Below are 13,885 nucleotides of genomic sequence, written 5' to 3'. Positions count from 1 at the left end.
GCCCCCCTATATATATCCTTTGAGGAGGCCAGGATGGGTTCTGTGTAAGAACTGCCATCCATATAAAGCAGATACCCTCAAGCACTTTCCCAAATAAGAGTCCATACATACATACCCTGTAAGGTGTCAGGTACATGTCTCCATAGTGCAGAATGCTCAACTAGCATCTTCCAAAGCTTACAAACTCTGCAGAGGAAGAAAACTGACATTCATCTCCAAAGCTGATGAGAGCCCACAGTTTTACCTCTGGCCCCTTGCTGTCCTCCTCCATGGCTACAAGGCCAGAAAGTGGGTGGATACCTGCTCCAACTGTGCCCTCAGCCCTTATTCCAGTATTTTTCCTTTTAGGGCACTTGGACTGGGCCATATGGCTCTATACCCCTCTGACACCTGCCTCTTCCCTGAGCTTTGAGGTACTTGCCCTTCAGAACAGTGAAAACACCCCTCCCCTGGACATTGGTCCATACCTGGAAATCTGAATCTCTTCTGTAATGCACAGAAATGAGAATGTCTTCAGCATCACAGAGCCAGGCAATGCCAAGGTGATTACCAAGCTTTGCTCTCTGCCCACTGTATACATGTACTGTGATGAAGAAATCAAATCTTTTGCCTTCTTGGGTGAGCTGAGGGGTCTCAGGAACTGGAGAGTTGTTTAAATGTCTGGAGAGGTGATAGCTGGATTCTGGGCACTGTATCCTCTTATTTTCCTATGAGTCTTTCAGTGGAGAGGACAGAGCTTTGATTCAGATCTGAAAGAGAAACCATATATTAATACAAAAATCTGATAACTGGGGGAAAGCAGCCAATATCCAGGACATTTAACAATGCCCAAAAGATATTCTGTAAATATGGTTTACCAACTGAGTTATCCAGAACATATGGGAGAATGCAAGGAGATTCCAAGGAGAAGGAAAATCTAGGGAAACTAATATCACATTGGCCATGGGATTATGTTAGGTTTTGCCTTCGAGGCAAATATAGATTGAAATGTAAAGTTATGTTTTACCTTTAGAATTTTTCTTCAAAGGAAATATAGGGATATCCAGGGAATCCCTACACATACGAAACCGGAAAGTCCTATGAGTTAAGGAAGACTTGACCTAGGTATCACTGTGTTTTGTCCATGTTTCCAAGTGGTAGGCATCAAAGGTCATGAGTGGATCAAAACCGTAAATAAAAAGCAGCTTCTCAGTAGCTGATATTTCTTAGATTATGGAAAATGCCACCTAGGTCCCACAAACATTCCAAATGTCCGGTGTTAAACAGTCATCATTCTGAGCCAGGAAGAGGTGCTGCTATGGCATGACCCTGACATGTATTTCTCTGCAAACTACAATCATGAATTCATGGGGTTTAAGGTGAATTCAACTCAATGAAAATGGCATGGGAAAAAAAAATAACCAACACACTAACTATTAAAAAGAGGTAGGAGTGCAAAAGTAACTGAATATTAATATTCAAAGAATCCTTTGCCTTGGAGCAAAGCATTTAAAAATCATCCAATAATTTTAGTAATGGATAAACAACAAATCATTAAAAACCTTAAAAACAGGACTTCAAAGCAGAATTATAAGGATGAAAGATTACAAAGAAGGAAAAATGACTTGGCAAAGCTCCAAAACTTCCAAAAATAAAATAAAAACCATTTAAAAGAGACCCCATTGGGAGGTACAAGAAGGGAAAAGAGACACTGCTGAAAAGTCACTCATTAATGTTGCTGACAAGCTTAAAATGAGCAAAAGAGAAAAGGATTAAGTAAAAACCATTGAAAGCTGTGAAAGACAAGCCCACAACCTATAAAATGCATCTTACTGCTAAAGATTATAAAGGACATGATATGACAAAAAATAATTTCATGAATTCAATAAAGAAGTATTAAAATTAAAGAAGTATTAAAATGCATTAATATGCATTGCATATTAAAATGTGCAAAAATGAATTTGTGAGTTTGTGGAAACACAGTTTGGATAAACGTATATAAAGCAATACAAAATAAGAGTGCCCCCAAAGAGGCTGTAATTCAAAGATGAATGATTTGAGGATCATTAATAAATTAGCTCAAGTGAGATATGAGATGATATTCGGTGAACAAAATGTGATCATGAAGAATGCCTACAAGATCTTCAGGGGAACCAACTGTGACCGGTAATCTTAGAACCAAGTGAACTCTTCCTCAACTCAGAGATAGACTTAAGAGAAGATTTGTGTTAAGCGTAACACACAGATGAATCAGCAATAATTTAACTAGTGGCACAGAGACTGTGCCGAGGACAAAAAGGACTCACTACGAGAAAGCAGTCAAAACAAACATTTCAAAATGGGCTCTGTCAATAGAAACCGTCTCATGAAAGAGAAATTAAATGTATAGTTAATAACATAGCCATACAAGCAAACTTTAGAACTAACGGTTCCAAGTTATTTATTCACACAACACTGTATTGAACAACTTCCCACCCACGCAGGAACAGTGACTTTAGGACGGGGACTTTAGTGATTTCAGGATGGGTGATTACACAGCTTAGCCCCTCCCTCCAAATCTCTTAAAGAGTCACTAGGAAGAAGCCCTTCCTCATCCTCAGTATCACCTTAATATTTTTAGATCATTGCTAACCATTAAGATTTCCCAGCCCTTTCCAGGCTATTTGGACACAGCTGCTTAGTTCTGGGGTGCAACATTTGTTTTCTCCATACCAAAACGATGTTCTCCAACAAATCTGCCAATAAAAATGACTGATATCTGTATCCATTCACGTGTCTTTCCTTCCCTTTCAGAACTGCAATCTGGAAAAATGATATTATTAAGTGAGCTGCCTTGAATCCCAACACCAGTTATGGGCCAGGCTATTCCAGGTACTAAGGAGATAAAAGTTTACAAGTTAACATAACCAAAATCGTCTTGCTTTCTTGCCTCTTACCTTCTAGCAACACACAAATTGGAAAGCAAAGGCAATTAAATGTGAAGGAAGTGTAAAACCAAAGGAAATGTATCTTTCAAATTAATACTATAATAGAAAAACCTTTCAAATCCAACCTTTCATAATTTTTAACACCCCCCCCCCCCCAGGAACAGTGTGGGTCCATGGCATGGGAGTCCCTGAAATTTGGACTTCTTGAAACTCGGTCACATGCCTGAGATAAAAAGGCTCGGCAAAGGGCAGTGTGAACGCAGGGATCAGACAGAAACCAGGGTCACAAATAGGCCAATTGATTTCTCTTCTCGGAGGGTTCACTGAAGAGCTGGGGGGCTGAACTTTTAGCTCCCAGGGTAAAGAGTAGGAAGCAGCCATCTTCATCTGTCCCATCAGTGCTGAAAGCCTTCAGGGAGCAAAGGAGGGACACAAAATGGAGTCCGGAGGCTGGTACACCAGCCCTGCCCACACTGCATCCTGGAGAGGCATTTCCACTGAAACAAGACAGCCTGAGAATCAGTGCAGCAGGCCCCCCCTCTCCAAGAAGATGGCACAGACAACTAAGTCCCAACAAGTTTATTGATTACATAGAGTGCTGCAAAGCTTCAACTCTAAGGGAAATAGAATCGAGCTTCCTTTCTACATTCTTATTTTTTCATTTTCTTATATTTTCCAAGTTCTTTTATTTATTATTCTTATTTATATATTTTAAATATATATATATTTTTTTGCATACTTTCATTTCTTTTTTTTATATTGGGGTCTAGATTCTTTTAACAAGAAGAACAAAACACACGCAGGATCTAGTTTTTTTTCCTTGCTTTTTGTTTTTGTTTTCCTATTTTTTCTTTGTTTTTTGCTTTTTTTTTTTTTTTTCTCTTCATTTTTTTTTCTGGATAAAATGACAATGACACCCCAAAAGGAAGAACACGAGGTAGAACTCACAGCCAGGGATTTAATCAATATAGATATAAGTAAGATGTCTGAACTAGAATTTAAGACAATGATTATAAGGATACTAGCTGGGCTTGAAGAAAGCATAGAAGACAACAGAGAATCCCTTACTGCAGAGACAAAAGATCTAAAATCTAGTCAGCCCAAAATTAAAAATGCTATAACCAAGTTCCAAACACAAATGCAGGCCATAAAAATGAGGATGGATAAACCATAGGAGCAATGAGTGATACAGAAGATATAATTATGGAAAATAATGAAGCTGAAAAGAAGAGGGAAAGAAAGATAATGGACCGTGAAGGCAGACTTAGGGAACTCAGTGACCTATTAAAACGTTAATAACATTTGTATCATAGTAGTCCTGGAAGATGAAGAGAGAGATAAAGGGGCAGAAGGCTTATCTGAACAAACTACAGCTGAAAACTTCCCTAATCTGGGGAAGAACACAGACATCAAAATCCAAGAAGCACAGAGAACTCCCATTAAATTCAAAACCCGTCCATCACCAAAGCCTATCATAGTTAAATTCACAAAATATGCAGACAATAAAAGAATCCTGAGATCAGCAAGAGAAAATAGGTCCTTAGCCTAAAAGGGAAGACAGATCAGGTTCACAGCAGATCTCTCCAGAGAATTGGCAGGCCAGAATGGAGTGGAAGGATATATTCAATATGCTGAATGGGAAAAATATTCATGCAAGAATTCCTTATTCAGCAAGGCCATCATTCAGAATAGAAGGAGTTATAAAGAGTTTTCCAGACAGACAAAAACTAAAGGAGTCTGTGACCAGTAACCCAGCTCTGCAAGAAATTTTAAGGGGGACTCTCTGGAGACAAAAAGACTGAAAGCAACAAAGACTAGAAAGGACCAAAGAACATCAACAGAAACACCAACTCTACAGGTCACACAATGGCTCTAAATTCATATCTCACAATAATCACTCTGAATGTAGATGGACTAAATGCATTAATCAAAAGACATAGGGTTGGGCGCCTGGGTGGCTCAGTTGGTTGAGCAACTGCCTTCAGCTCAGGTCATGATCCTGGAGTCCCTGGATCAAGTCTCGCTTCTCCCTCTGACCCTCCCCCCTCTCATGTGCTCTCTCTCTCTCATTCTGTCTCAAATAAATAAATAAAATCTTTAAAAAAAAAAAAAAAGACATAGGGTATCAGAATGGATTAAAAAAAAAAAAAACAAGACTCAACTATATGCTGCCTACGAAAGACTCATTTTAGACCCAATGACACCTGCAGATTGAAGGTGAGGGGGTGGAGAACCATTTCTCATGCTACTGGCCATCAAAAGAAAGCTGGCATAGCAATCCTTGTATCAGACAAATTAGATTTTAAATCAAAGACTGTAGGAAGGGATGAAGAGGGACACTATATCATACTTAAAGGGTCTATCCAACAAGAAGACCTAACAATTATAAATACATATGCTTCTAACTTGGGAGCAGCCAATTATATAAACCAATTAATAATAAAATTAAAGAAACACATTAGTAATAACATGTTAATCGTAGGGGACTTTAACAGCCCACTCACAGCAATGGACAGATCATCTAAGCAAAAGATCAAGGAAACAAGGAAACGAGGGCTTTGAATGACACACTGGACCAGATGGACTTCACAGATACAGAGCATTCCATGCTAAAGCAACATAATACACATTCTTCTCAAGTGCACATGGAACATTCTCCAGAATAGATCACATACTGGGTCACAAATCAGGTATCAACCAGTACCAAAAGACTGGGATTATTCCCTGTGTATTTTCAGACTACAATGCTTTGAAAATTGAACTCAATCACAAGAGGAAATTTAGAAGGAAGTCAAATACTTGGAGGTTAAATAACATCCTACTAAAGAATGAATGGGTCAACCAGGAGATTAAAGAATTAAAATTTCATGGAAACAATAAAAACACAACTGTTCAAAACCTTTGGGATCCAGCAAGGAGGGAAGGTACACAGCAATACAAACCTTTCACAAGAAAGAAGAAAAGTCTCAGATACACAAGCTAACCTTACACCTAAAGGAGCTAGAGAAAGAACAGCAAATAAAGCCTAAACCAAACTGGAGATGAGAATTAATAAACAGAACAGAAATCAATGAAACAGAAACCAAAAGAACAGCAGAACAGATCAATGGAACTAGGAGCTGGTTCTCAGAAGGAATTAATAAGATCAACAAACCCATAGCCAGACTTATCAAAAAGAGAAAGGACTGGGCGCCTGGGTGGCTCAGTCGTTAAGCATCTGCCTTCGGCTCAGGTCATGGTCCCAGGGTTCTGGGATCGAGTCCCACATCAGGCTTCCCACTCTGCGGGAAGCCTGCTTCTCCCTCTCCCACTCCCCCTGCTTGTGTTCCTGCTCTCGCTATGTCTCTCTCTGTTAAATAAATAAAATCTTTAAAAAAAAAAAAAAAAGAAAGGACTCAAATTAATAAAATCATGAGTGAAAGAGGAGAGGTCACAAGAAACACCTACGAAATATAAACAATTATAAGAACATATTATGAGCAACTATATGCCAACAAATTAGGCAATCTGGAAGAAATGGATGCATTCCTAGAAACATAAAAACTACCAAAAAGTGAAACAGGAAGAAACAGAAAACCTGAACAGACCCATAACCAGCAAGGAAATTGAAGCAGTAATCAAAAATCTCCCGGGGGGAGGAGCAAGATGGGGGAGGAGTAGGAGACCTAAATTTCATCTGGTCCCAGGAATTCAGCTGATTAGGGATCAAACCATTCAGAACACCTACAAACTCAACAGGAGATCAAAGAAAAGAATAGCAATTCTATGAACAGAAGAGCGACCACTTTCTGGAAGGCAGGACGTGTGGAGAAGTGAATCCGAGGTGACATACGGGAAGACAGACCACAGGGGGAGGGGGCCTCCGTCAGCTGCTACCGGCAAGTGATACAGCAACGGAGCACAAAATTGAAACTTTTAGAAGTCTGCTCCACTGAGGGATGTTGCTCCAATGGGTGTGTTGAGGGGGGAGGGGCGGAGGTGGTGGTGGTGGAACATTCGCTGAGACAGTGTGGTCTCAGGACCCTTGGGGTCACAGAAAGACCAGGGGTTCCTGAATGCGGCAGAGCTCCCAGGTATCGGAGCGGCAAAGCCGGCAGCAAAGACAGAGCCAAGGAGTGGGCTCTCAACTCAGAGTTGCCATAAACTGTGATCCGCTGCACAGCTGGGCCACTGCCCTTTGAGCAGGGACCCAACAAGCGGCAGAATCGGGGAGACTCCCCTTCTTCCCCCGGAGCAGCGGCTCAGGAGCCCACTGCAGGAATCTGCTGGGTCTGGAGACTCCAAACGGGGTCATGTGCCAGAGACAGAAATGCTCGGGCACGAGCCAGGTGAGCACGGAGTGCGGCCGAAGATCAGGGAGACAGGAGTGATTGACTGCTTTTCTCTGAGGGCTCACTGAGGACTGGGGCCCCAAGTTCTCGGCTCCTCTGGGACCAGAGATTGGGAGGCCGCCATTTTCACTCTCGTCCTCCAAAGCTGTACGGAAAGCTTGCAAGGAACAAAAGCTACTGGGAGCAAACCCAAGCAGATTACTTAGCCTGGCCCCTGGCAAGGGCAGTGCAATTCCATCTCGGGCAAAGACATTTGAGAATCTCTGCAACAGGGCCCTCCCCAGAAGATCAGCAAGATCATCCAGCCAAGACCAGGTTTACCGATCAATGAGAACAGCAGAACTCCAGCACTAGGGGAATACAGCACATAGAATTCATGGCTTTTTTCCCATGATTCTTCAGTTTTTCAAAGTAAATTTTTTTTAATTTTCCTTATTTTTTTTCTATTTTCTTCTTCACTTTTTCAACCAATATCTTATCAATTCCTTTTTAAAAATCTTTTCCAATTCTCATTTTTAGTCATATTTTATATCCCTTATGTAAAATTTTTTGTATATAAGTTTTTCTTTCTTTAAAATTTTGGGATACAGTTTCTTCTAACAAACCAAAATATACCCTAAATCTAGTGTATGACGTCCTAGTTTCCTGCCTGATCACATTCTCTTTTGTTTTCATTCTTTTTTCAACCAACTTCTTATCAATTCCTTTTTAAAAATCTTTAATTTTCATCTTTACATTCATATTTCATCCCTTCATTGTATTTACCCTTATTTTTGTATATACATATAAGTTTTTCATTCTTTAAAATTTTGGGAGGCAATTTCCTCTAACAGACCAAAATACACCCAAAATGTAGAATGTAGTGTGTGGCTCTGTTCTATTCAACAGCCTGATCATATTCCTTTTTTTTTTTTCTTTCCCTTTCTTTTCCCCCTGGTTTCAGATCTCTTCTGATTTGTTTAGTCTGTATTTTTCTGGGGACGTTGTTACCCTCCTAGCATTTTGTTCTCTCATTCATCTGTCCTCCTCTGGACAAAATGGTAAGATGGAAAAAACGACCTCAAAAAAAGAACAAGAAGCAGTACCAAATGCCAAGGAGCTAATCAATACAGACATTAGTAAGATGTCGGAATTAGAGTTCAGAATGACAATTATAAAGATACTAGCTGGGCTTGAAAAAAGCATAGAAGATACTAAAGAATCCTTTTCTGGAAAAATAAAAGAACTAAAATCTAACCAAGTCGTAATAAAAAAGGCTATTATTAGGTGCAATAAAAAAATGGAGGTTCTGATAGGATAAATGAGGCAGAAGAGAGAATTAGTGATATAGAAGACCAAATGATGGAAAATAAAGAAGCTGAGAAAAAGAGAGATAAACTACTGGATCACGAGGGGAGAATTCGAGAGATCAGTGATACCATAAAGTGAAACAACATTAGAATAACTGGGATCCCAGAAGAAGAAAGAGAGAGAGAGGGGCAGAAGGTATATTGGAGCAAATTATAGCAGAGAACTTCCCTAATTTGGAGAAGGAAACAGGCATCAAAATCCAGGTCCTGGGCAGAGAACCCCTCTCAAAATCAATAAAAATAGGTCAACACCCCAAAATCTAAGAGTAAAACTCACAAGTTTCAGAGACAAAGAGAAAATCCTGAAAGCAGCTCAGGACAAAAGGTCTGTAACCTACAACGGTAGAAACATTAGCTTGGCAGCAGATCTATCCACAGAGACCTGGCAGGCCAGAAAGGACTGGCAGGATATATTCAGGGCACTAAATGAGAAAAATATGCAGCCAAGAATACTATATCCAGATAGGCTGTCTGTGAAAATAGGAGAGAGAAAAACCTTCCAGGACAAACAAAAACTAAGAATTTGCAAACACAAAACCAGCCCTACAGGAACTATTGAAAAGGGTCCTCTAAGCAAATAAAGAGCCTACAAGTAACATAGACCAGAAAGGAACAGAAACAGTATACAGTAACCATCACCTTACAGGCAATACAATGGCACTAAATTCATATCTTCCAATAGTTACCCTGAATGTAAATGGGCTCAATGCCCTAATCAAAAGACACAGGGTATCAGACTGGATAAAAAAAACAAGACCCATCGATATGCTGTCTGCAAGAGACTCATTTTAGATGCAAAGACACCTCCAGATTGAAAGTGAGGGGGTGGGAAACCATTTACCATGCTAATGGACATCAAAAGAAAGCGGGGGTGGCAATCCTCATAACAAACAAATTAGATTTTAAACCAAAGACTATAGTAAGAGATGAAGAAAGACACTATATCCTACTTAAAGGGTCTATCCAACAAGAAGATCTAACAATTGTAAATATCTATGCCCCTAACATGGGAGCAGCCAAATATATATGCCAATCAATAACAAAATCAAAGAAACACGTCAACAACAATACAAAATAGCAGGGGATTTTAATACCCCCCTCACTCAAATGGACAGATCATGTAAGCAAAAGATCAACAAGGAAATAAAGACTTTAAATGACACACTGGACCAGATGGACTTCACAGATATATTCAGAACATTCCATCCCAAAGCAGCAGAATACACATTCTTCTCTAGTGTACATGGAACATGCGCCAGAATAGATCACATCCCAGGTCACAAATCAGGTCTCAATGGGTACCAAAATATTGGGGTCATTCCCTGCATATTTTCAGACCACAGTGGCTTGAAACTAGAACTCAATCATAAGAGGAAAGTTGGAAAGAACTCAAATATATGGAGGCTAAAAAGCATCCTACTAAAGAATGAATGGGTCAACCAGGAAATTAAAGAAAAATTTAAAAAATTCATGGAAACCAATGAAAATGAAAACACAACTGTTCAAAATCTATGGGATACAGCAAAGGCAGTCTTAAGAAGAAAATATATAGCAACACAAGCCTTTCTCAAGAAACAAGGAAGGTCTCAAATACACAACCTAACCCTACACCTAAAGGATCTGGAGAAAGAACAGCAAATAAAGCCTAAGCCCAGCAGAAGAGACATAATAAAGATCAGAGCAGAAATCAATGAAACAGAAATCAAAAGAACAGTAGAACAGATCAACAAAACTAGGAGCTGGTTCTTTGAAACCTGGCCAGACTTAACAAAAAGAAAAGATAAAGGACCTAAATAAAATCATTAATGAAAGAGGAGAGATCACAACCAACACCAAAGAAATACAAACAATTCTAAGAACATATTACGAGCAACTATATGTCAGCAAATTAGATAATCTGGAAGAAATGGATGCATTCCTAGAGAAATATAAACTACCAAAAACTGAACCAGGAAGAAACAGAAAACCTGAACAGACCCATAACCATTAAGGAAATTGAAGTAGTCATCAAAAATCTCCCAAGAAACAAGAGCCCAGGGCCAGATGGCTTCCCAGGGGAATTCTACCAAACATTTCAAGAAGAATTAATACCTATTCTTCTGAAACTGTTCCAAAAAATAGAAATGGAAGGAAAACTTCCAAACTCATGTTATGAGGCCAGCATTACCTTGATCCCCAAACTAGCCAAAACCCCATCAAAAACGAGAATTGCAGGCCAATATCCCTGATGAACATGGATGCAAAAATTGTCACCAAAATACTAGCCAATAGGTTCCAACAGTACATTAAAAGAATTATTCACTATGACCAAGTGGGATTTATTCCTGGGCTGCAAGGTTGGTTCAACATCTGCAAATGAATCAGTGTGATACAATACATTAATAAAAGAAAGAACAAGAACCATGTGATCCTCTCAGTCGATGCAGAAAAAGCATTTGACAAAGTACAGCATCCTTTCTTGATTAAAACTCTTCACAGTGTAGGGACAGAGGGCACATACTTCAATATCATAAAAGCCATCTATGAAAAACCCACCACAAATATCCTACTCAATGGGGAAAAACTGAGAGCTTTCCCCCTAAGGTCAGGAACACGGCAGGGATGTCCACTATCACCACTGCTATTCAACATAGTACTAGAAGTCCTAGCCACAGCAATCAGACAACAAAAAGAACTAAAAGGCATCCAAATCAGCAAAGAAGTCAAACTCTCAATCTTTGCAGCTGATAGGATACTTTTATGTGGAAAACCCAAAAGACTCCACTCCACAACTGCTAGAACTCATACAGGAATTCAGTAAAGTGGCAGGATATAAAATCAATGCACAGAATTCAGTTGCATTTCTATATACCAACAAGACAGAAGAAAGAGCAATTAAGGAGTTATCCCATTTACAACTGCACCCAAAATGATAAGATATCTCGGAATAAATCTAACCAAACAGGCAAAGAAACTCTACTCAAAAAACTATAGAATACTCATGAAAGAAACGGAGGAAGACACAAAGAAATGGGAAAATGTTTCATGCTCATGGGTTGGGAGAACAAATACTGTGAAAATGTCTATGCTACCTAGAGCAATCTACACATTTAATGCAATCCTTATCAAAATATCATCAACTTCTTTTAATAAATGGAACAAATAATCCTAAAATCTGTATGGAACCAGAAGAGACCCCAAATAGAGGAATGTTGAAAAAGAAAAGCAAACCTGTTGGCATCACAATTCCGGACTTCAGGCTCTATTACAAAGCTGTCATCATCAAGACAGTATGGTACTGGCACAAAAACAGACACATAGATCAATGGAACAGAATAGAGAGCCCAGAAATGGACCCTCAACTCTATGGTCAACTAATCTTCGACAAAGCAGGAAAGAATGTCCAATGGAAAAAAGACAGTCTCTTCAACCAATGGTGTTGGGAAAATTGGATAGCCACATGCAGAAGAATGAAACTGGACCATTTCCTTACACCACACACAAAAATAGACTCAAAATGGATGAAAGACCTTAATGTGAGACAGGAATCTATCAAACTCCTTGAGGAGAACACAGGCAGCAACCTCTTCGACCTCAGCCACAGCAACTTCTTCCTAGACATATCACCAAAGGCAAGGAAGCAAGGGCAAAAAGGAACTATTGGGACATCATCAAGATAAAAAGCTTTTGCACAGCAAAGGAAACAGTCAACAAAACCAAAAGACAACCGACAGAATGGGAAAAGATATTTGCAAATGACATATCAGATAAAGGGCTAGTATCCAAAATCTATAAAGAACTTACCAAACTCAACACCTAAAGAACAACTAATCTAATCAAGAAATGGGCAGAAGACATGAACAGACATTTCTGCAAAAAAGACATCCAAATGGCCAACAGACACATGAAAAAGTGCTCAAAACCCTCAGCATCAGGGAAATACAAATCAAAACCTCAATGAGATACCACCTCACACCAGTCAGAATGGCTTAAGTCAGGAAATGAGAGATGTTGGTGAGGATGCGGAGAAAGGGGAACCCTCCTACACTGTTGGTGAGAAGCAAGCTGTTGCAGCCCTCTGGAAAACAGTATGGAATTTCCTCAAAAAGTTGAAAACAGAGCTACCCTACGACCCAGCAATTGCACTACTGGGTATTTACCCCAAAGATACAAATGTAGTGATCTAAAGGGGCACGTGCACCCTGATGTTTACAGCAGCAATGTCCACAATAGCCAAACTATGGAAAGAGCCTAGATGTCCATCGACAGATGAATGGATAAAGAAGATATGGTATATATATATACAATGGAATATTACTCAGTGATCAAAAAAAATGAAATCTTGCCATTTGCAGTGATGTGGATGGAACTAGAGGGTATTATGCTGAGCGAAATAAGTCAATCAGAGAAAAACAATTATCATATGATCTCACTGATATGAGGAATTTGAGAAACAAGACATAGGATTGTAGGTGAAGGTAGGGAAAAATGAACCAAGACGAAACCTGAGAGGGAGACAAACCATAAGAGACTCTTAATCTCAGGAAACAATCGGAGGGTTGCTAGAGGGGAGGAGGGTGGGAGGGATGGGGTAGCTGGGTGATGGACACTGGGGAGGATATGTACTATGGTGAGCGCTGTAAATTGTGTAAGACTGATGAATCACAGATCTGTATCCCTGAAACAAATAATACATTATATGTTAATTAAAAAAAAAAATCCAGAGAGAGTCCAGGGCCAGATGTCTTCCCAGGGGAATTCTACCAAAACATTTAAGAAGAACTAATACCTAGTCTTCTGAAGCTGTTTCAACAAATAGAAATGGAAGGAAAACTTCAAAACGCGTTCTATAAGGCCAGTATTACCTTGACCCCAAAACCAAAGACCCCACCAAAAAGGAGAATTACAGACCAGTATCTCTGATGAACACGAATGCCAAAATTCTCATCAAGATATAAACCAGTAGGATCCAACAGTACATTAAAAGGATTATTCACCACGACCAAGTGGGATTTATTCCCAGGCTGCAAGGGTGGTTCAACATCCGCAAATCAATGTGATATAGTATATTCATAAAAGAAAGGACAAGAACCATATGATCCTCTCAATAGATGCAGAAAAAGCATCTGACAAAGTACAGCATCCTTTCTTGATTAAAACTTTCCACAGTGTAGGGATAGAAGGAACATACCTCAATATCATAAAGGCCATATATGAAAAGCCCACAGTGAATATCATTCTCAATGCAGAAAAACTGAAAGCTTTTCTCCTAAGGTCAGGAACACTACTCTCCTCACTGTTGTTTAACATAGTACTAGAA

General features: G+C 39.5%; 1 protein-coding gene across 6 annotated transcripts in view; it reads right to left on the bottom strand.

Annotated features, from left to right (window-relative positions):
* Positions 1-13,885, bottom strand: part of LOC123847816 (zinc finger protein 705A-like) — a 36,762-nt gene that overhangs the window by 17,355 nt on the left and 5,522 nt on the right. For all 6 annotated transcript variants that reach the window (XM_054508552.2, XM_045879591.3, XM_045879594.3 and 3 more), the window contains exons 2-3: positions 468-749; positions 116-186 (exon numbers count right to left, since the gene is read on the bottom strand). The gene's annotated coding sequence lies outside the window, so the exon portion shown is untranslated. The remainder of the gene's footprint in view (positions 1-115; positions 187-467; positions 750-13,885) is intronic.

This window comes from Mirounga angustirostris, unplaced genomic scaffold (assembly GCF_029215605.1).
Source record: "Mirounga angustirostris isolate CCGP_5_RB_7025 unplaced genomic scaffold, mMirAng1.0.hap1 SCAF_2, whole genome shotgun sequence".
Taxonomy (NCBI): Eukaryota; Metazoa; Chordata; class Mammalia; order Carnivora; family Phocidae; genus Mirounga; species Mirounga angustirostris.
This window is presented reverse-complemented; position numbering and strand designations above follow the sequence as displayed.